This window comes from Mus caroli, chromosome 10 (assembly GCF_900094665.2).
Source record: "Mus caroli chromosome 10, CAROLI_EIJ_v1.1, whole genome shotgun sequence".
NCBI classification, from domain to species: Eukaryota; Metazoa; Chordata; class Mammalia; order Rodentia; family Muridae; genus Mus; species Mus caroli.
In genome coordinates, this window is record NC_034579.1 from 50,155,214 (window position 1) to 50,180,239 (window position 25,026).

Here is a 25,026-nt window from a genome sequence, read left to right on the forward strand (position 1 = left end):
TGATAAGTGGATATTAGCCCAGAAACCTAGAATACCCAAGATACAACTTCCAAAACACAAGAAAATCAAGAAAAAAGACCAACTCGTGGATACTTCATTCCTCCCTAGAGGATAGGGAGAATAGGGAATAAAATATCCATGGAAGGAGTTGCAGAGACAAAGTTTGGAGATAAGATGAAAGGATGAACCATCCAGAGACTGTCCCACCCAGGGGTCCATTCCATAATCAGCCACCAAACGCAGACACTATTGCATACATCAGCAAGATTTTGCTGAAAGGACCCTGATATAGCTGTCTCATGTGAAGCTTTGCCAGTGCCTGGCAAATACAGAAGTGGATGCTCACAGTCATCTACAGGATGGAACACAGGGCCCCAAATGTAGGAGCTAGAGAAAGTACCCATGAGTTAAAGGGGTCTGCAACCCTATAGGTGGAACAACAATATGAACTAACCAGTACCCCCAGAGCTCATGTCTCTAGCTGCATATGTAGCAGAAGATGGCCTATTTGGCCATCACTGAGAAGAGAGGCCCCTTGGTCTAGCAAACTTTATATGTCCCAGAACAGGTGAACAACAGGGCCAAGAAGTGGGAATGAGTAGGTAGGGGAGCAGGGTGGGAGGAGGGTATAGGGAACTTTTGGAATAGCATTTGAAATGTAAATGAAGAAAATATCTAATAAAAAATTTAAAAAAAAAGAATGAGGGTTGTTGAACTTGGCACTTATATTGTAGGGTTTCTAATGTACTTTTATCCCCTCTAGGTAAGTGACTAAGCACATTTGGAATTATGGGCAAGGATAAACTATAGGTTAAATTTCAAGGCCTATTTACAACCTGAGGTGAATATTCTGTTCTTCATTTTCTTCAATTTTTCTCTTCAGCTTTCATTTGAATTTTTAAATTTTCTTTAACAAGAGTGTGACTTGAAAGTTATCAAAAACTAGCATTCTTAAGCTCTCTCTCAATAATTTAAAAAAATCACTCAAATATTAACAGTGATCTGTTTTCTTAAGATATTCTGTAAATCATTTCTAAATTTTTACCATTTAAATGTGAAAAGTCTCCTATAGGCTCATGACTTTGAACACTTGGTTTGTCAGCTAGTATGGCACTGTTTTTGGACAGTGTGGAATCTTTAAGGTATAAGATCATAGGCCAGTGAAGTGGTTCAGTGGATAAAGGTGTTTGCTTCCAAGTTAATCAGAATTTGCAGGGTACAAAGAGACAACAAATTCAGTCCACCAATCTCTTCTGTTTTTCACATTCATACCATATCATGTTCTCTCTCTCTCTCTCTCTCTCTCTCTCTCTCTCTCTCTCTCTCTCTCTCTCTTTCAGACACATACACACACACACACACACACACACACACACACATGAATATAGAAATGAAATGAGATATTGCTAAGAGAAGAGTGTAACTGGATATGTGATCTGGCACCCTAGTGATTTCTCTAGGAAAGGATCATATCCAAAGAACTTCTAAATTTATATGATCCAGCTAGAAAGCAGACAGTCCACACATCTTTGTGTCTGGCTGGAATTCAGACACCCTTAGTATACATCCTTAATCCCAAACAATGATAGCTAATTGAAAGACAAAGTGACCAATTAGAGAAAAATTTGCCAGAATGTGTCAGAAATAGAATTCTCTCAACTTTCCACAGAATAGCTCAGGAAAGAGAAGATATTTAAGAGCAGGAGAGGGGGGGGGTTGTGGTTATAGTAAAATGAAGTTGAGTTTGTATATGAGTTTGTTCATTGAGATCAGTTCACTTCAGATTTGTTAAGTCTAGTTCACAGGCAGGTTGCAGTCAGAGAGTGAGAGTGAGTCAAAAGCTTATAGCAGATTGTCACATTTAGATTGAGGTCAAGCAGTCAGTTGAGTTTAGTTGAGTTCTGTCAGTCTAGTTCAGAGGCAGGGTGCAGCCAGAGGATGAGAGGGAGCCAGAAGATTAGAACAGATTGTCAGAGTTAGTTTGAGGCCAAGAAGTGCAGTTCAGTGGGAAGTTTAGATAAGCCAGATTGAATCAGTCAGTTTGGAAGATTAGATTGTACAGAGGCTAAAAGCTTCCTGGCCTAGGCCTAGGGATAGTTTGAACAGAGAAAGATATACTCTGGGCTCATGTCATCCCGTCATCTGAGGAAATAGATGTTACATTACAGCTTCCTGAATACCTACTTGATGCTTGATGCAATTACATTCTTTATGTCCTAACTTCAATGATGTCCCTAGGACATTCTTTCAAACCATGATCCAAAGCAGAGTGCATCTCTCTTTCCTTGAGTTGTTCTGTCATATTTCTTTTTCATAATGATGAGAAAAGCAATTAACATAGACAGCATTGCATCACTGTAAATTTTTATCTCTTGATATTATTTTTTTTTATTTTGAAATGTGTGTGTCTGTGTGTGTGTGTGTGTGTGTGTGTGTGTGTGTAAACTTGGGTCCTGTACAAGAGCAGGAAATGCACTGTAGTGGTTTGAATATCCATGGTGCAGGAAGTGGCACTCTTAAGAAGTATGGCCTTGTTAGAGGAAATGTGCCACTGTAGGGTTGGGCTTTGAGACCCTCCTCTTAGCTTCCTAGAAGATCCAGTCTTCTGCAGTTTGCCTTCAGAACAAGATGTAGAACTCTCAGCTTCTACAGTGCCTTGCCTGCCTGGACGTTGCCATGTTTCTCACCATGATGATAATGTAGTGAACCTCTGTTCCTATAATCCAGCTACAACTAAATGTTATCCTTTATCAAAATTGCCTTGGACATGGTGTCTCTTCACAGGAAACCCAAACTAAAAGAAGTATAAAGTCATCATTCCAGTCCATGCTACTATTCTTAAGCTACCATATTAGAGAAGGGTGTCATATTTTATCCTTGCTCCCCAGAGTGCAGCAGTGCATTAATAACAATGAGTGCACAGCAAAACCAAATTACTTAGGTTTCCTTTCATCTCCCTTAAACTCCTATTCTAGTCTATAATCAATCCCTTTTCATGTCTATACCTGTTCATATATGTCTTAGTTCTAGATTCAAATCATATACTCTAGCATGTTCATTTTTGGTTTCTTTGTATGTGTACACATTTGTGTTTGTGAATAAAGATGCAGTGTGCATGTACCATATTGTGTAGGCTGTCAAGCTGCCTGATGATGTCCTGGAATTTCCTTTTCCCTACCTCTCATCTTATGCTGAGATCACAGTGCTTTACATACCTATATTTACACGGATTCTGAGAATAAAGCGAAGTGCCTTACACTTGAATAGAAAGCACTTTACACATAAAACTACCTACTTAGCTCTAATATCTACATTTTTATTTTATATATGAAAGTTTACTCTAATAATTTGTGTTAAATTAATCATGGTAGAGGTGGCAATTATCATCCAAGAAAATAAAGCTGGAGGAGAGGGGAATGGGGTGCTATAACTTGAATTAGAGTGAGCCAGGAAAATGGTGGAGTAGATGGCATTTGGGTAAGAAACTAATACTTGAAATGGAGTGAGTCATTTGTGAGACCCACGTAGCAGACTGAGTTAACCCACATTGTAAAAGGTTTGTGGTGAGCACCAGCCTTCTGTGATTGGAGTTCTGATAGAGAGTACAGAGGAGATGGTTATGAAATGAGAGAATGAGACTAGATGATGCGGCAGTGTGAATGGCACAGTATAGAGAGTCACTTTTGTTCTTGATAGCAAGCTTTGGCTTAAGCAAAGAAATTATATGAACTGATTCAAGTCCAAACAAGGGCATTATGACTGCTTTCCTGGTGAATGACTTACAGAAGAAAAGGTAGGTAGCAGAGAAATCCAATTTTGAGATAATAATAGCACTATAATAATAACACTAACAACAGAGCTATGGAAACTCTATGAAAGGCTTAGAGCTAAATTCAACAAATTTGATGCTTTCCTAATTTTATTTAAATGATAAAACATGACTTTCAAAATAACAGTAAAAATTGGATATTACAGTTTGGAACGACAAAGTTTTCATTAACAAAAATGAGGAAACAGTGATAATAGCAGGTATAAAAAGAAACACCTTAATCTCAGTTTTAAATATGTTATATTTCAGCTACACAATAAACATACTGATTGGATTATAAGGAATTAATACACAGTCTATAATACAAGAAGAAATAGCTCTGAATCTGTCATATGTAAATATCTCAGTGATCATGGGAAGCCAGGCTGCATGAACTCAACAAATAAGTTAGTGAGTGGGTGAGGAAAATATGTTGATGTAGTTAAAATTATATTGAAAGATAAATAACATGAGAAATGTTTAATAACTTGTAAAACTGAAAGCATTGAATTCATTAGTAAAGATACTCATTTACATTGAAGTGAGGCATCTAAATGTATCATTTTATGAGGTTGAAAAATCAGAGAATTGAGTCTAGATGTGAAATGTAATGGAAACCTTTAAATAAATTTCTCTATAAATAAAACTGGATCTCTATGGAAACTTAAGATGGGGACACATGGGACTTGTGCAATGGATAAGTAAAGGCATCTGTCAGTGAGCATGACAACCTGAGTTCAATTCCTGAGACACACAAATTACATACACACACACACATACCACACGGGGAGAGAGAGAGAGCGAGAGCGAGAGTGAGAGCGAGAGCGAGAGCGAGAGAGAGAGAGAGAGAGAGAGAGAGAGAGAGAGAAGGAAGAAGAAGAAGAAGAAGAAGAAGAAGAAGAAGAAGAAGAAGAAGAAGAAGAAGAAGAAGAAGAAGAAGAAGAAGAAGAAGAGAGAGAAACAAACAAACAAACAAACAAAGAAACAAAGAAAGAAACAAAGGTAATATTGAAAGAAGATGAAGACATATGATATGTGTGTGTGTGTGTGTGTATGTGTGTGTTTATGTGTCTGTTAAAGAGGGGATATTAATTAGACTGGCTTATAGGATGTGGTCCAGAAATTCCAGTAATGGCTGGCTTTCACAAAAGATTTTGAGAATTATGCAGTTTCCTAGAATACAGGGCTTGCTGTTTGAGCAATCTCAATCTTGCACTCAGGGTTTTCAGGACTCCAGTAGAGATGGTGATAGATGAACCTGCCAGCAAGAGAGAAGGCAAGTGGGCAAAAAGCAAAGTTCCCTTTTTTTCTCTGTCCCTTTATCTGAGCTGCTACTAGAGGGTATTGCTTAGATTTAGGACTTATCTCTTTAAAAACAAAAATCTGGTCAGGAAAATTTCTCACTGGATTACTTTGCAGGTTAAATTTTAGTTCATTCTTGATGCATTCAGGTTGATAGCCAGGATAGAATTTATAATCACAGATATGTTTTCTATTTTGTTTTCATTAAATATAGGGAAAATAATGAATATGCATACTAATTGAGAATTTAAATTAAATTAGAATTAAAAACTGATAGTACTATAGAAAAAAATACAGATTAAATGAACAACATCCCAAACAGAACACAAGAAATGGGTCTGAAAGTAGATAATACCACCACCTTTATTTTTACAGTTATAAGAAACAAATAGATTTATATATGATGAAATTTAGGGGTGAAGGCAGACACTATATTAACTGTAGTGTGAGAAACCTCTTCTATATTATTTTCAGTAGGAGGACAAACTTTATTAGTGTGAGATGTAGTGAATTTTAATTTTGGTAAGTGAGCAGAGTGTGTACAATTAAAGAAAAAGAACAGATACCAAGTAGATAAATTGTGGCTACCTTGGGTATTCTTAATGAAGCAAATTAAGTGAGTGATAATAAATTTTGGGTCACTGTGGCTATGTTTTTTAATTGTTACATGTTGGACCTAAAATGATCCCAAAAAAACTCATGTACTAAAGGTTTGGTTTGTCGGTGATGACATTTTTGAGAGATGGTAGAAGCCTCAAAAAGCAGTTACTATCTCTACTATATTATCAATATTTAACTCTAAGATAAATGATTCTATCTTAATCTGCATATATCTTTGAATTAGAGACTGAAAAAAATTCTTACCTTTCTTTGTCTGTCTTTCCTTCCTAGAAACCAATTGTAAGCCACTTTGGTCTTAACATGCCTCTCCATGTTAACATGCCTCACCATGTCCCTCCAAAATGGAAGCAAGTGACAAGAGTTCTGAACCTGAAATCCAAAACAAGCCTTTTGTGTTAAGAAGACATAATAACAAATGCAGAAATCTGGTACTAGAATCTAGACCATTGCTGCAGAATATCTGAGAGAATAATGTTGAGCATTTGGTACTGCTCTTAAGAAAAATCTAGAACAAGTTTGGAGAAGCAAAAGGGAAACAGCTTAGAGTTCCAAAAGCAGAGAAACAATTGACTCTGGTAAGAGCACAGAGAAGCAGAATGCTGATGAAAGCCTGACTCATTGGAATGTGATGATAAGACTTCAGATGGGAAGGAGGATTCCTTGCTATAGTACTAAAGCCCACTAGCAGTACTATCTAGGAGAGAATCTGTATTCATGTAGTCTGAGACTCTGTGGGATGTTAAGCTTACAGGAAATTTCAGAGTAGTTCAGAGAACAGCATGTGTGTTGTTTTCTACTTGGAGTCAGATTTTCAGGGAGAACTGGAAACAACGCAGAGTTCACACTGTTTCAAAACACCATGGTTAGTTTGGAAAAAGGAAATAACAACAAGAGAATAACTTTTAAATTTTCAGCTAGAAAATGTTCACTTATTACAAAGAAAAGCTTTGAAACAGAACAATTTGAAAGATACGTGGAGATTATCTCAGGGATCAGCAAGGAATGACAATGAGAACCTTTATTGTGAGAAGAGATTACCTAGGTGTTTTGCTCCCACATGCCACTGGAGAACTCAAAAAGCACTTTCGGCAGTACAGACACTCAGAGACTAATTTTGCATTGGTCTTTTTGACAAGGTCTAATCACTGATTTCATAGCTGAATTTGGTGTTTGCCAAGTTTGTGGTGCTGGTTGCATAGACAAGCAGAATGCAATTTTTATTTTTTTTTTTTTTTGAGGATATAGATGTGTTGATTAAGGTTACAAAAGAAAGTCTAGATGGCTCAGGGGTTTATGCTTGGACCATTGAACAATGCTGGTACTCTGGCAAACTCTTAAGAAAGAATGTGTGAACCTTTGGTGTCAGACATGGAATATGACAGTTAAGATTTGGCATATCCTTCAGAGTTTATCCCTGGCCTATAACAATATTGGAAAACTAAAGAAAATAGGATATGAGACTGACCTAGATCATGTGCATTTGAAGGGCGTAGGAACACTGGGTCTATCCTCATTATGTCTCTTCTAAGCCACTGTGAATTAAGCAGGTTTTCCTATGCCATTCACTATCATATGCGTCTGCATCACAGGCCTGGAATTAACAGAGCCAAGTGACGAAGTACTTAAACAATTAACATCGTGAGGCAAAATTAACTGTTCTTCCTTTGTTGAATTTTCTCAGGTATACAGTCATAGCGGTGGAAAGATGACTAATACACAAGCACAATAGAGCTTCCAGACTGTTGTGGATGGGCCTTGTGCTGTTTATATGTTGATGCTAATTCTGTGTTCCCGGAAGGGGCTGTGAAGAAGGAATGAGTCATATTCATGTTACTCCCTGGGAAACAATCCCTAATGAATAAAGGAACCAATCACTGAGCGAGTAGGTGGGACTTCCGGGTTGGACAGAGGAAGAGAGGAGGTAGGACAGAGTTAGGTGTTTTTGGATAGGGAAAGATTGAGGACAAGATGCAGCTACGAATGTCTCCTGGTTTCAATGGCAGATTCATCAGGATTCATCACAGGAGGATTTAGATTTAATAAGCCTTACTAGATTAAGATTTTAGTTCTTGTGCCCAGCGATTGAGTTACTGTTGTTTCAGAGCCAAGTTTGTGTGTGTGTTCTTTCACTCTGTGGTTTGTCTGGGTTCAAGAGAGAAAGATATGGTGGCAAAGCGAGGGTCTGCTAGATGTGCACACAGAGGCCGTGGGAGGTTTGAAACATGGAGCTGGTGTGGTAGCAACCCACCAGTTGGAATCTAGCAAGCTGGGTGGAGAGACTGTGGAGTTCTGAGCCAGAGAGTTTCCACAAGTTAAAAACAGGTTGATCATTGCCCACCATTGCATGGCTGGCCAGGCTGCAGGGGCAGAGGCACAAGCATGGGGACATACTGGCTCATTTTTTTTTAATATTTCCTGCAACATCAGACCTCATAACGGAGTAGAATTATTTACTTTGTGAAGAAAATAAAATGAAATAAGATATATAAAAAGGAAATAAATAACAATGATTATATTGAATAACTATGGTACGTAAGTGGGAACAGTAGGATGAAGAAACAGCAATGAGCAAGAGGAAGATGAAGAAAATAGCAATAATGAGATGTTTGACACAAGGAAGCAGGAATATTGGGATTACAAGGTCACCAAGAACATCTATAGGGACTCTGAAGGTTGTAGATTATGACCAGAATGCTAGATAATAAAAGTTTGCATGTATAGTCAATGAGAAATGATGAAGCCATGGCCATGGAGATTAGTCTATTAAACTTAGAGAAGCTTCATTATTAGAAGATGGAAATTCAAGGGAATGGGAATCTTGGGTGTTGTAATGAGCAATAATCAATAATAAATATGCAAGCAAAAAAAGATACAGGCATTGACCAAGAGAAAATGAGTTGAAAGAAGTGCCTGGGGCTTTATTTTAGTTCAACATCACAATGTAGTACTGGTATTGTATGACTACATAAAATTAACACTATGGCCTTACTGAAATATCTGGTCTCCAGGTAAAGAAACAAAAATATTCTTTTGTTGCGAGCTCCAGAGGAAAAAGAAAATGTCCACAGGAAGAGTCAGATTGCACAAAAGAAGGGTGATGTGAAGGGGTACTACAAAGTTCTGCTGGCGCATCTGAGGATGACCAAGTTCTGACAGGATGCTTCAGAGTACAGGTATGTTAGGGATGTGGTGATAAAGGAAAGGAACAAACTGATGCACACAGTTAAACAGTCATCTGGGTACTTACAACAGAATAAATACAAAAATCTGTGTTCACTCAGATTTATTTTCAATATAATCCCTGGTATTTCATAATAGTTCATACTATTAGAGTTATTAAATAGTAGCTATTAGAGTTACTAATAGTTTATAATAGAGTTGTTAAAAAATGAAAATAGATTTTTGCCATAATCAAATTTCTTTATTTAAAAAACATGAAGAGTGTGAACTGTAACAAATGTATCTTTCCAGTTTGAGATGCTGACAGCAGATGAAGTTATGACTGTAGCCTCATTTTGGAAATCCCTGTACAAATTGCTTAGTTTTTCAGGTAACCTAACACCTCTAGGGAAAAAAAATGAGCTCTACTAAAAAATAAAAGAGATCTACAAAGCCTTATTTAGTCTTTTGTAGCTACAGTTTGATGACATGGTGCATCTTTTGTGGAAAATTTCTCTCACCAGCATACACCAAGCCACAATTAATCTCCTGCTTGTGGCTCTCAGTTATGTCATTGCTCAATATTGTTACTCTGTATATATTTTTCCTTCTAGTTTGGTTATGGATATCAAATTATATAGGAGAAATGAGATACATGAAAATGAATATATCCAACAATTCAGTGAGAACTGAATCTCACTGGGTTTGGACCCAACACTTTGCTAATGCTGATAGATGATAAATACTCAATGGATGTGATTTTATATTTGAGAAAAATCTAGCTAAGAAATGAAGCATTAGTGCAGGAAGGACAGAGACCAAAAGATGTACCTTTTCGTGTTAGCATGGCAAATGTGTAGGAAAACAAGAATGACATCAATTAAGACTTCAGGGAATTGAGAAAAAAATAAAACAACAAAAAGGCAGAGATAGAGTTGGGGGAGATGGAAGAACAGAGGAGATGAAAGGAGAAGATGGAGAAAGAGAAGGGAATGAAGATGATAAAGATGGAGATAAGAAGGAGATAGAGATGGGAATGGAGAAGGAGATGGAGGTGAAGGTGGAGAAGAGGAAGGAGATGATGAAAAAGGAAAAAGACATGGAGAGGGAGATAGAAAGATAAAGACAAAACTGGTTTGTAAAACAAAAAAAGTAAGAACTGAAGTTAAAGTGTCAGTTCAGGGTGTCACAAAACTTCCTTTATTTTCACAGAAATGTTATCTTTGTTTCCTGAAGTCTATGCTTTTTTTTCCTAGATAAGTGTTTATTTCTATTCATTCTGCTCATTTTAAGTGATAAGTGCATCTGTCTAAGACCCCAACTTTTATATATGTGTTTCTTTTTTTAATATTTTTATTAGGTATTTTCCTCATTTACATTTCCAATGCTATCCCAAAAGTCCCCCATACCCTCCCCCCAACTCCCCTACCCACCCACTCCCACTTTTTGGCCCTGGCATTCCCCTATACTGGGACATATAAAGTTTGCAAGTCCAATGGGCCTCTCTTTCCAGTGATGGCCTAAGCACCTTTCCTGTAAAGGAAAACAATTTATAGACATTGAACTTTACTAAAACTGACTTAACAATTCATGATGTTGTATTCTAAAACATATAATAATTATGAAACTTCTATTCCTACTCATATATCCTTTGCAACCATTGTTTTGTCATGATTTCATATAACATATTACTTCTGTAGTACATAAATAGCAAAGTGTGATAAAGTTACATAGAATAAAGTTATATACTCTTAAAATATTTCACAAACTCACTATAAACCCCACTTGTATGCACATACATACATTTTAAGTGTGTATGTGTGTGCATGTGCATGCATGTGTGTGTACATGCACATACATGAAAATGAATATATCCAAAAATAAATATTGTTTTTTTCGAGGTAGAGATTACATCCATTTTCCTTGACCTTTGTTTTATGAAGTAATGAGTAGGAAGCTTTTTTAATTCTCTATAACACAGTTTTACTGTTCAAATAAGAACATAAAAAGTTTGTAAAATTAATATCCAACAATAATTGTAAGGATTTCTAGAGATATTTGTTACCAAGCACTCATTTCTCAAGAAAAGAACAGAATTTTCAAGTTAATTGAATTGTTATTACATATTTCTCTCCTAATTAAAAACTGGACCTAGTTTTTACTTAGATAAAGATCACTGGTGAAACTAAGGATGAGATCGTTCCAGTCTCAGAACACTGAGGCAAGAAGAGTCCTGAATTGGAGAGTTAAACAAAACAAATCACTGGTGAGTTTTATCATTTACTCATCTACACATAAGGATTTTAATATTTAATGATATTTGAATATGTTATGAGTTTTGTGAAAAAAATCTTTTCTGTATTATGGGAGGAGCTGTTAATTTTCAAAAAGAAGAAAGACTGTGTAGAACCTGTCTGCTGCATACACAGTTCGTGCACAGTCCTCTGATATTGGCCATGGAAATCTCAGCAGTAGGTATACTTTGCAAGCCAAGTGCCAAGGAAAGGGGGGGGGGACCTGTGGGTAACAGTCAGCTTTTCTTTATTTTCTTTATCTCTTGCTTAATCCTTTAAATATTCATGTACCTAAAGAGCATCTCCCACTAAAATAACAGTCAGAGAAGGTCAACTTTAAATAAATAAGAAGATGATGGTGGCCAGTCCCAGGATCCATGAAGAGTAAGAGTATATCATACAAAGACTTGCTTTCCTAATAGCACATGGATTTTTCTTCTCTGGCTCTTTGGAAAAATGAAAATTGAAACTGTTTCTTAAAGAAAGGAACAAAAGAGACTAAAACTTAATTACATTGTTTTATTCCCTTGCAGCTGTGTCTCATTGCTACTGAGCAGTGGAAAAGTCCTTGGTAATCTTTGACCCTCTTACACTACAATCCTGTGCAAACTGCTAATTAGAATCAATTATAGGCCACTGACTGGTGAAAGAGACACTTGTGGGGGATTTTCCCTCCATAGGACTATGAATTAGCTTCCCAATTAAACTATAACTCTTCAACTTCTATGTCTGCAGCTACTAAAAGTTCAATATACATGGTTGTCTTAATATTGTAATAAGAATTACAAAGTTTCCTAGCTTAGTCCTATCTTGGAAGTTTATTTCTTAGGGAGTATTTTCTCTAGGTAGAAAAATTACACATACTTACTATATATATATATATATATAGTAAGTATATATAAATATATTTATATTTTATAAGTATTTTATATAAGTAAAAATATATATATATTTTATGTGTCTGAACATCCCAAACATGGAAAATTCCTGAACACAAATTCCATGGGGTTCTTTTCTAAGCTAAGTTTAGCAAGTTTATAAAATGCAGTTAGTTAACAGGCATTTAAGTGTCATAATAAATAGGTTACGCATGGAAATTTGCCTGTTTAATGACTAAAGACACTGAGATGGGAAGAAAGGAATATGTCGTCGAGGTTCTACATTTAACAGTATGGGCTGAAGGAACTGTATTCAAGCCTTGCTGCAAATAGCTTTTCATCTTGACCAGTGTGCTATACTGCCACATTATCTTTTAGAATCTTTACACTACCATAAAACAGTCATGGGGAAAAGACCATGGTAAAAAGAAGTATAAACTGTCAGAGATAGCACTTACTGTGCATTGAACAGCCCATGGGGATCAATAAATTCTTATTGACTGCCTCTTCTCTTATTTAGCTCTAATAGGAATGTGACTTTCCACAGAGGGTGTAGTGATTTATCAGATTCGTATCACATACGCACTGCAATGTGATAGACAGAAAGGCAACGCTTCGACCCTATAGCTTAATTCTAAGTGTCTAAAGATGTTATCTCCCTGCAGAGTTCTGACCAGCACAGAACTAAGCAGACTCTGAGGGTCTCAATGCAGTGTAGGAAGAAACCTGAGGAAATATTTTGGTCACACTATTGTGGTCATACTTCCAATGTGGGGATGGGGCAACAATACTGTGTTTGACCCAAGGAAGGAAAAATCAGGGAAACAGCCTAGCATGCTTAGGATATGTCAAACTGGCAGAAGCTTCTACACATGTCATGTTTGCAGGGCCAGGTGGGGCTTAAAAACAGAATGCTACTGTTGGAAAAACATTAAGACACTCAAGAGATAGCTGGGCATTAAATAAATGACAAGATCCTTCTAGATATACAGACTTGCACAACTTGAGTAAAAGAAACAAAGAACCTGGCCTTCTTCTCTGAGCAGGAGTTTTTAGTGTTGGTTGTCACTAATCTATCAGCAACATCCAGCCTCCCTCACTCAAATCCAAATTAGCTTTCCTCAAGTCTGGTGTGTCCTTCCTTTTTAATAACACACGGGACATTTCTCTTTCTATGAAGCTGATATACTAAGATTCAAGACCAGAAAATTGTACATTCTCTGAGTCTGCTTCTTATCAAGGCAAAATTACTGTGCTTGGCCAGTCTGCATCAACAAGATGTGTGTCCCCGTGTCCACCTTACCCATTCCATAACTTTCTCCATCGGTCACAGAAAACTGTGTTTTCTAAACAAGTATAGGAAAAAAAATGTCTTCATTATCTCCTCCTTCACCAGAGATGAAAGGACTATAGGATGAAGGGAACATTATCTGCAATCATTCATTCATCCTTCCTGCCAGAAAATAGAAATCAGCTTTGTAAAGGTCAGTTCTAAGAAATGTATTTTAAAAGACAGAAAATTGCATGAGAGTTTAATATATCTTTATTATAATCTTTTCTGTTTCACTATATTAAAAAAAAGAAAAGAAAAGAAAAAAGAGCTTGCACAAGTTTTCTTTCTTGGGGCTATTTCTTAGTCACTTTTCTTTCTTTTCCCTTTTCTGTTTTACTCTTTGACAGCTCCTCTGTAGAAAAGTTTATCTTTTATTAGCTTTTTGGCCTCTAGTCATCACACACTGTCGGGATCCTTCGGGGTATGTTGAACTTTTATTCCAGTGTTGTCTTTCTCTTCTGCAGCCTTATCACTATTGTGTCTTTGAAAAGCTGTCCCCTGCTTAATATCTGAAGGTTAACCTCCTGTAGAACCTTTTAATCACATCGGCGGTGAGCTCAACTGGAAGTATTACAATTCCAGTCTCATATTTATGGGTTTAATTAGCTTCGTTAGATGTATAGGAGTGAAACTTTGCCTATGAAAAGGAATCCACTGATAATTCTTTCAGTTCTTTTCTACTTTTTAGTGGGTATACCTGAATATTCTCATAATTAAATAATGAATTGTTCTACCAATGCTTTGGAAATCTGTACTTTCCTTATTTGTATGAATAAAGCATATGTCTATAGATTGTTACATTATGTATTTTTCTATAACTCTATGCTTGATTTACCATTGATAATGTATCACATATTTTTCCTAAGTGGGTGCCAGTCAGATAAGAAAATTCCTTGGGGAACTGCATAAAAATCACCCAGAAATACTATTGCATGTGTCATGCAGGATCTAAGTGTAATTTTAATTTAACAGTTAAATTAATAACATAAATTAAACATTTATGTTATTGCCTGGAGGGCAGTACTAGTCTTTGAGGCTTATTAGCAGAAAACACACTAAGCTGGAAAGATATAAAGGGAGGTTTATTTTCTTTGCTGGTCTCCAACTAATTGCTATAAAATCAACTTAGAGCTTTTACCAGCTTTGACTCTCATGGAAGAGTAGGCAAACCAAGCTCCAGTCTCTTATGTGGTCATATATCTCTTGCCAAGTTTCTTTTTTAAGTTCCTCAAAACAAACATGCATGCCAATTAAGCAAAATAAATAAGGGAGGAACTTGCTGTGCCCTCATGCGATCTTCTCATTAACTCTAGGAAATGACTGGGACCTCTGCCCATTATTATCCAAGAGATTAAATGGCATCTTCCCCCAAATGACTCAGGTAAAAGCACCAGGTTTGCTTTCATCTTAGACTCTATACTGTTTGAATGGAGACCAGACCAAACAGTGCCCTTTGAGGAGGAAGATGCCCTTATTCATAATGTCATCCATTAAAGAAAGGTTTGACAAAAGGTCAGTTTTGCCCCAGTGTAAAAGAAAATGCTGGCAATTCGTGTGAAGCCACTTCTTGCTTCTTACAACTATATCATTTCCAGATTTATCACAATTTCCCATTTAGTATATTTGAAATACAAAACAAAACCCAGATTTCCCTCACAATCTAATCTGCCACATTAAATATATTTCATCTTTGAATAAGATGATTTTGTTTATAAGAGTCAAAATTATTAAACATAATAGATAACTGGAATCTTCCACTAGACCAAGATCAGCTCAGGAATAGTGTTTTTAAAGGAGTAGATAAATAAATTACAATCAAGGAAATGGATTCCAAGGTAAAAATAAGAACAGAACTCAATTGTATGTAGCTTTTTACCAAGTGGTGGGGCCTTATGAAATTAATCTCCCCACATGGGTACATAAACTACTGTAATCAAGCGTCAGGTACCATTTAGGTGACTATATTGTTAAGATTTCATGGTGTGACTTTCCGGGCATGTGTAGAAGATATCATCTTGAAACATATGTCCAGCTTCTTAGCTCTTTCAGTCTTCCCAACACTTCTTCCACAGTGCTTCCTAAGCCTTACATATAACATTTGTGTTGCAGAAATGTCAAGTGGGCTCCCATTGTGTTCCCTGCATAATGATCAGTTGTGGATTTCTGTCATGGTCTCTGAAACAAAATAAAACTTCTTTGAAGAGGAGTTTGTGCTACAGTTATCTCTGGATATAAGGAGAAGTATTTAGAATGGAACTAGATATTATACTGGTTTAGTAAATTGGCAATAGTTAGTTATCCTACAGGATGTTTGACCTCACTATCTGCAAGTAGCTGGTTGAGATTTCAGTTCTGGACATGAATTCCCTCACTCTTCTCAAGGAATGAACCTTTTGATAGCTGTCTAATCCCAAACTATCAGTTCTAAATATATACACACTTGAGAAACACTGAATAAGCATGATGTGTGTGTTTGTGTGTGTGTGTGTGTGTGTTGTGGATAGCCCTGGGGCTAATTATATTTGAGGTTAATTCCATTCTCCTGGGAGGGGCTGCAAAGAAGGGATGAGTCATCACTCAAGTGATTTCCTGTAAACCTGATTCCCACCTTAATTTTTTTTAAAAAAGGAGGGGTATTGGGTTGGAGATTTACTGTAGCATGTGTGTGTGTGTGTGTGTGTGTGTGTGTGTGTGTGTGTGTGTGTGTGTGTGTGAGAGAGAGAGAGAGAGAGAGAGAGAGAGAGAGAGAGAGAGGATTAATTAAAATTAGAGGTCATAAGTTTGAGAGGGAATAAGGAAGACATGAAGAAATACAAGGGGAAATGATATAAAGTAGTGTAAATTTTTTGAAAAATAATTTTAAAACAAGCATAAGCAAATAAGCAATAATAATAAAATTAAATAGAAGGAGCATAGGAAACTAGGAATAAAAGACAGAGTAAGATGCTATGCATCACATTAACTAAGACTAGAGAGAGGCCATGGACAAAAATATCAGCAGAACTAGATAAAAGACTAAACCAAGGCTAAGGGTTTCATAATGAGAGTTCTAACCATAAGGAAGGAAGTACACTATGACTGGTAGAGCACAGCTGACACACAACAGTGAACTATGTTTTGATCTTAGCAATGGACCACAGCTCCACCTTCTCAGTGAACCACATGATCATGGTTATACCATGACAGTTGACCACAGTTAAACCATGGCAGTAGATCATGGTTACATCATGACAGTAAAACATTCATATACTGCAGCACTAGACCACAGCCATAACATGAGAATGAACTATGGATACACTAACTATGGTTGTACTGTGTCATTACACAATAGCTATATTGTGACAGTGATCCATACAGGCCCCATTGTAGTGTGTTACCAAGACAATGAGAGTGCCACAATAGTAGACTATGGTTACATCTATACAACGGACCATGGCTCCAGCATGACCATGGCAATGCTTCTCTAACTTTATATGCAGTACAAGGAAACGCCAGGGCCAAGAAGTGGGAGTGAATGGATAGAGAAGCAGGGCAGGGGGAGGGTATAGGGGACTTTTGGGATAGTATTTGAAATGTAAATGAAGCAAATATCTTTTAAAAAAAACAGTGAATCACAGTTATATCACAACAGTGATCCATTCATGTGACAGTAGAGGAAAATACACCCACAAATATACTTTTCTCTGTTCCTGTGCTTTTTTTTAAAAAAAAAAATTATTTATTTATTTTTACTTTACATCCCATTTACTGCTCCCTTTTCTGGTTACTGTCTTCCACTCTATACCTATCTCCTTCTACTCTGAGTGTGTGGGGCTAGGCACTTCCTCTCCTGCTAAGGCTAGACAAGGCAGTCCAGCTAGAACATACACCATGAGTAGGCAACAGCTTTTGGAATAGCCCTCATTCCAGTTGTTCAGGACCCAATGGTCCAGGTCCTTCAACAACTTGAAGAAGACCAAGCTGCAATCTTCTACATATGTGCAGGTAGGCCTAGGTCCACCCTGTGTATTCTCTTTGGCTTGTGGTTCAGTCTCTGAGAGTCCTAAAGGTCCAGGTTTCTTCACTCTGTTGATATCCTGTGGAATTCCTATCCCCTTCAGGGATTCTCTCTCCTATTCTTTCATAAGAGTCCCCAAGGCACCCTAGCACAACCAGGATCTTGGGATCACTGGTGAGTGGAATGCAGCATCAGTTCTAAAAAACTCAGAGGGTTTTGTGTCAGCAAACACAACATCAATTCCAAAAAACTCGGAGGGTCTTGTGCCAGCAGGAACAGGGACAAAGGAAACCTGGCCGACCAGTGGCTGGAGTTCTTCCGGTCAGTGGCACCAGTCCCGCACCATCTTGGGCACAAATTCGGCAGAAGGTCCTAAGGCCCCAGAGGCTCCATGCTGCAGGAGCCCTAGGATCTTGAAATCACTGGTGAGTGGAAAGTAACATCTGTTCCAAAAAAACTCAGAGGGCCTTGTGCCAGCAGGAACAAGGACAAAGGAAACCCGCCCGAGCAGTGGCTAGGATTCCTTCTGGCTCCAGTCCAGCGCCATCTCAGGCATGAACTCTGCAGGCCCTAGCATGCACAGGATCTCAGGATTACTGAGACTAATCTACACTGGAGAGCACGTAAGCAGCACGTAAGCAGCAGAGGAAACAAAGCTTCTTGGACAGGGTCCCTTCTGGAGGTAGAGCTGAGAACCCTGGGCACCTTCTTTGCCAGAGAGGTCAGTCCCTAGAGGGAAGGCTCTGACCCTGAGTCTCAGGAGGTGGATCTGAGCTTCAGATTTCTGGGCACCTTCCCTGCAAGAGGAGAGCTTGCCTGCAGATAGTGCTCTGACCACTAGGAATCAGGAGAGAGTTGGGTTCTCTCAGGAGTGCTGACAAAGGCTTAACAGAATCACAGGAGGGACAAGCTACAGACAGAGACAGCAAGAACATCTAACACCAGAGATTACCAGATGACAAAGGCAAATGTAAGAATCTTACTAACAGAAATCAAGACCACTTGGCATCATCACAACCCAGTACACCCACCATAGCAAGTCCTGGATACCCCAAAAACACACCTGAAAAGCAAGACTCAGATTTCAAATCATATCTCATGAGGCTGGTAGAGGATTTTAAGAAGGGCATTAATAACTCACTTATAGAACTACAGGAGAAAGCTGCTAAACAGATGAAGTCCTTAAATAATTACAGGAAAACACTGCTAAACAGGTAGAAGTCCTTAAAGCAAAAACACAAAAATCCTTTAAAGAATTCTAGGAAAACACAACCAAACAGGTGATGGAATTGAATAAAACCTTCCAAGATCTAAAAAGGGAAGTAGAAACAATAAAGAAAACTCAAAGGGAGATGACGCTGGAGATAGAAATCCTAGGAAAGAAATCAAGATCCATGGATGCTAGCATCAGCAACAGAATACAAGAGATGGAAAAGAGAATCTCAGGTGTAGAAGATTCCATCGAAAACATGGACACAACAATCAAAGAAAATGCAAAATGCAAAAAGAACCTAACTCAAGACTTCCAGGAAATCCAGGACACAATGAGAAGATCAAACCTAAGAATAATAGGTATAGATGAGAATGAAGATTTTCTACTTAAAGGGTCAGTAAATATTTTCAACAAAATTATAGAAGAAAACTTCCCTATCCTAAAGAAATAGATGTCAATGAACATACAAGAAGCCTACAGAACTCCAAATAGACTGGACCTGACACATAATAATCAGAACAACAAACCCACTAAATAAAGATAGAATATTAAAAGTAGTAAGGGAAAAAGATCAAGTAACATATAAGGACAGACCTATTAGAATTACACCAGACATCTCCCCAGAGACTATGAAATACATCAACGTAATCCACTATATAAACAAACTCAAAGACAAAACCACATGATCCTCTCATTAGATGCTGAGAAAGCATTTGACAAAATCCAACACCCCTTCATGATAAAAATCATAGAAAGATCAGGAATTCAAGGCCCATACATAAATATAGTGAAAGCAATATAGAGCAAACCGGTAGCCAACATCAAAGTAAATGGAGAGAAACTTGAAGCAATCCCACTAAAATCAGGGACTAGACAAGGCTGCCCACTTTCTCCCTACCTGTTCAATATAGTACTTGAACTCAAGCCAGAGCTATTAGAAAACAAAAGGAGATCAAGGGGATAAAAATTGGAAAGGAAGAAGTCAAAATATCACTATTTGCAGATGAAATTCTACCAGAGAATTCCTAAACCTGATAAGCAGCTTCAGTGAAGTACTAGTTTTAAAATTAACTCAAACAAATCAGTGGCCTTTCTCTACAAAAAGGACAAACAGGCAGAGAAAGAAATTATGGAAACAACACCCTTCCCAATAGTCACATAAAATATAAAATACCTTTGTGTGACTCTAACTAAGAAAGTGAAAGATATCTATGATAAGAACTTCAAGTCTCTGAAGAAAGAAATTGAAGAAGATCTCAGAAGATGGAAAGATCTCCCATGCTCATGGATTGGCAGGATTAATATTGTAAAAATGGCTATATTACCAAAAGCAATCTACAGAGTCAATGCAACCCCCATCAAAATTCTAACTCAATTCTTCACTGAGTTAGAAATGGCAACTTACAAATTCATCTGGAATAACAAAAATCCTAGGATAGAAAAAACTATTCTCAACAATTAAAGAACCTCTGGTGGGATCACAATGTCTGACCTCAAGCTGTTCTACAGAGCAATTGTGTTAAAAACTGCATGGTACTGGTTCAGTGACAGACAGGTAGAACAATGGGATTGAATTAAAGACCCAGAAATGAACCCACACACCTATGGTCACTTGATTTTTGACAAAGGATCTGAAACTATCGAGTGAAAAAAAGGAAAGCATTTTCAACAAATGGTGCTGTCTCAATTGATGGTTATCATGTAGAAGAATGTGAATTGATACATTCTTTTTTCCTTGTACAAAGCTAAAGTCTAAGTAGAACAAGGAACTCCACATAAAAACAGAGACACTAAAACTTAGAGAGGAGAAAGTGGGGAAAAGTCTTGAAGATATGGGCACAGTAGAAAATTCCTGAACAGATCAGGAATGGCTACTGCTGTAAGATTGAGAATTGACAAATGAGACCTCATAAAATTGCAAAGCTTCTGTAAGGCAAAAGACACTGTCAATAAGACAAAAAGGCCACCAACAGATTGGGAAAGGATCTCTACCAATCCTAAATCAGATAGGAGACTAATATCCAATATATACAAAGAACTCAAGGAGCTTGACTCTAGAAAATCAAATAACCCCATTAAAATTGGTGCACAGTGCTAAACAACGAATTCTTAACTGAGGAACAGTGAATGGCTGAGAAGCAAATGGAAAAATGTTCAACATTCTTAATCATCAGGAAAATGCAAACTAAAACAAACCTGAGATTCCACCTCACACCAGTCAGAATGGAGAAGATCAAAAATTCAGGTGACAGCAGATACTGGTGAGGATGTGGAAAAAGAGAAACACTCCTCCATTACTGGTGGGATTGCAAGCTTGTACAACCACTCTGGAAATCTGTCTGGCAGTTCCTCAGAGCATTGGACATAGTACTACCAGAGGATCCAGTAATATCTCTCCTGGGCATATACCCAGAAGATGTTCCAACTGGTGATAAGGACACATTCTCCACTATGTTCATAGTAGCCTTATTTATAATGGCCAGAAGCTGGAAAGTACCCAGATGTCCCTGAACAGAGGAATGGATACAGAAATGTGGTACATTTACACAATAGATTACTACTATTGAGCTATTAAAAACAATGAATTTATGAAATTCTTAGACAAATGGATGCATCTGGATGATATCATCCTGAGTGAGGTAACCCAATCACAAAAGAACTCACATGATATGCACTCACTGATAAGTGGATATTAGCCCAGAAACGTAGAATACCCAAGATACAATTTGCAAAACACATGAATCTTAAGAAAGAAGACCAAAATGTGGACACTTCGTTCCTCCTTAGAATGGGGGAACAAAATACCCACGGAAGGAGTTACAGAGACAAAGTTTGGAGCTGAGACAGAATGAAGGACCATTCAGAGACTGCCCCACCCAGGGATACATCCCATAATCAGCCACCAAACGCATACACTATTGTATATGCAAGCAAGATTTTGCTGACAGGACCCTGATATAGCTCATTCTTGTGAGGCTATGCCAGTGCCTGGCAAATACAGAATTGGTTGCTCACAGTCATCTATTGGATGTATTTGTAGACAGGTTAAAATTTGAGTTGAAACTTTTGTGGGTTGGTGACTCTATGTCTCCACTGGGGTCCCTGCCTAGCTATAGGAGATGGCCTCTCTAGGTTCCATATCCTCAATGTATAAAAACAAACAGATATTTCTTCTATTTAAATGAAATCATTGCTAGTGAGTCTATTATTTTTCCATTCTTAATGGTTGATAGTATATTCTAGGGCAATTATGAATGGAATACCATTTGACTTTATACCTGTGGTGTATTATATATCCTTATTTATAAAAAGATTGAAATAACATGTCTTAAGTCTGAAGAACCAACACAGAGATTTTATTTGCCTGACAATTTTGATCCAAAATATTCCTAAAATGTAGTCATTAAGCAGATATGTTGCCTTATATCTTTATGTGCTACTGCAAGAAAAAATAGAAGAGAGCTTTCTGGCTATCCATGCAGGAAATTCCTGCTATAGGGATTTCAGCAGAAGAAGCTATGAAACTCTTCTTAGAAGGGTCAAATTACCTCATCATCTCAGTTTTTCAATAATGGTATGGTCTTCTGATTCTATTATTAGGCATAGATATATCTTGTATAATGCACATTTTCTTTTTTTAAGATATTTTCTTTATTTACATTTCAAATGTTGCCCATTTTCCTGGTTTTCCCTCCAAAAACTCCCTATCCCCTTCCTCTGCCCCTGGTCAACAACTCACCCACTCTTGCTTCCTTGCCCTGGCATGCCCCTACAGTGGGGCATAGAGCATTCACATGACCAAGTCCTCCTCAATTGATGATCAACAAGGCCATCCTCTGCTACATATGCAGTGAGCGTCATGGGTCCCTGCATTTGTACTCTGATTGGTAGATTAGTCCTTGAGATCTCTGGGGGTACTGGTTGGTTCATATTGTTGTTCCTCCTTTGGGGCTGCAAACTCCTTCAGCTCCTTGAATCCTATCTCTAGTTCCTCCATTAAGGATCCTGTGCTCAGTCCAATAGTTGGCTGAGAACATCCACCTCTGTATTTGCCAGGCATGGGTAGAGCCTCTCAGGAGACAGCTATATCAGGCTCCTGTCAGCAAGGACTAGTTGAAATCCCTAATAGTGTCTGGGTTTGGTGATTGTATATGTGACAGATCCCCAGATGGGGCAGTCTCTGGATGGCCTTTCCTTCAGTCCCTGCTCTACACTTTGTTTCTGTAACTCCTCCCATGGGTATTTTGTTCCCCCATTCTAAGAAGGAACAAAGTATCCACACTTTCGTCTTCTTATTTCTTGAGCTTCATGTGGTCTGTGAATTTTATCTTGGGTATTTGAGCTACTGGGAAAATATCCACTAAACAGTGAGTGAATACCATGTATGTTCTTTTGTGACTGTGTTACTTCACTCAGGATGATATTTTCTACTTTCATCCATTTGACTAAGAATTTCATAAATTGATTTTTAATATCCTAGTAGTACTCTATTGTGAAAATGTACCAGATTTTCTGTATCCATTCCTCTGTTGAGGGACATTTGCATTCTTTCTAGCTTCTGGCTATTATAAATAAGGCTGCTATGAACACAGTGGAGCATTGTCCTTATTACAATTTGGAGCATCTTCTGGATATATGCCCAGGAGTGGTATTTCTGGATCCTCTGGGAGTACTATGTCCAATTTTCTGAGGTACATTCAACCTGATGTCTAGAGTGGTTGTACAAGCTTGCAATCCCACCAGCAATGAAGGAGTGTGCCTCTTTCTCCACATCGTTGCCAACATCTTCAGTCACCTGAGTTTTTGATCTTAGCTATTTTGACTGGTATGAGGTAGATCTTATGGTTGTTTTGATTTGCATTTCCCTGATGACTAAGGATGTTGAACATTTCTTTAGGTGCTTCTCAGCCATTCAGTATTCCTCAGTTGAGAATTCTTCGTTTAGCTCTGTACCCCATTTTTAATAGGGTTATTTGGTTCTCTGGAGTCTAACTTCTTGAGTTCTTTGTATATATTGGATATTAACCCTCTATCAGATGAAGGGTTGGTAAAGATCTTTTCCTAATCTGTTGGTTGCAATTTTGTCTTATTGACAGTGTCCTTTGCCTTACATAAGCTTTGCAATTTTATGAGGTCCCATTTGTTAATGCTTGATCTTACAGCATAAGTTATTGGTGTTCTATTCAGGAAATTTACCCTTGTCCATGTCCTCGAGGCTTTTCCCCACTTTCTTTTCTATTAGTTTCAGTGTGCCTGGTTTTATGTGGCGATCCTTCATCCACTTGGACTTGCTTGAGCTTTGTACAAGGAGGTAAGAATGGATCGATTTGCATTCTTCAACATGCTAACCACCAGTTGAAACAGCACCATTTGTTGTAAATGCTGTCTTTTTTTCCACTGGATTGTTTTAGCTTCTTTATCAAAGATCAAGTGACCATATGTGTGTAGACTCATTTCTGGATCTTCAATTCCTTTCCATTGGTCTACCTGCCTGTCACTGTACCAATACCATGCAGTTTTTACCACAATTGCTCTGTAGTACAGTTTGAGGTCAGGGATGGTGATTTCCCAAGAAGTTATTTTATTTTTTTGAGAATACTTGTTGCTACCATAGTTTTTTTTTTTGTTCTTATTCTAGGTGAATTTGCAAAATGATCTTTCTTAACTCTATGAAAATATAGAATTTTTGGAATTTTGATGGGGAATTTATAGATAGCTTTCAGGAAGATGGACATTTTTACTATATTGATCCTGCCAATCCATGAGTGTGGGAGATCTTTCCATTTTTGGAGCACTTCAATTTCTTCGGAGACTTTCAGCTCTTGTCATATAAATCTTTCACTTGCTTAGTTAGAGTCAAACCAAGGTATTTTATAGTATTTGTGACTATTGTGAAGGGTGTTGTTTCCCTAATTTCTTTCTATGCCTGTTTAACCATTGAGTAGAGAAAGACAATTGATTAGTTTGAGTTGATTTTATATCCAGTTAATTTCCTGAAGTTGTTTATCAGGTTTAGGAATTCTCTGGTGGAAATTTTAGGGTCACTTACATATACTATCATATCATCTGCAAGTAGTGATATTTTGACTTCTTCCTTTCTAATTTGGATCCCTTTGACCTCCTTTTGTGGTCTGATTGTTCTGGCTAGAACTTAAAGTACTATATTGAATATGTAGGGGGAAATTGGGCAGCCTTGTTCAGTCCCTGATTTTAGTGGGATTGCTTCAAGTTTCTCTCCATTTAGTTTGATGTTGGCTACTGGTTTACTGTATATTGCTTTCACTATGTTTAGGTATGGGCCTTGAGTTCCTGATCTTTCCAAGATTTTTATTATAAAAGGGTGTTGGATTCTGCCTAATGCTTTCTCAGCAACTACCTTGAAGATTATGTGTTTTTATCTTTGAGTTTATATAATGTATTT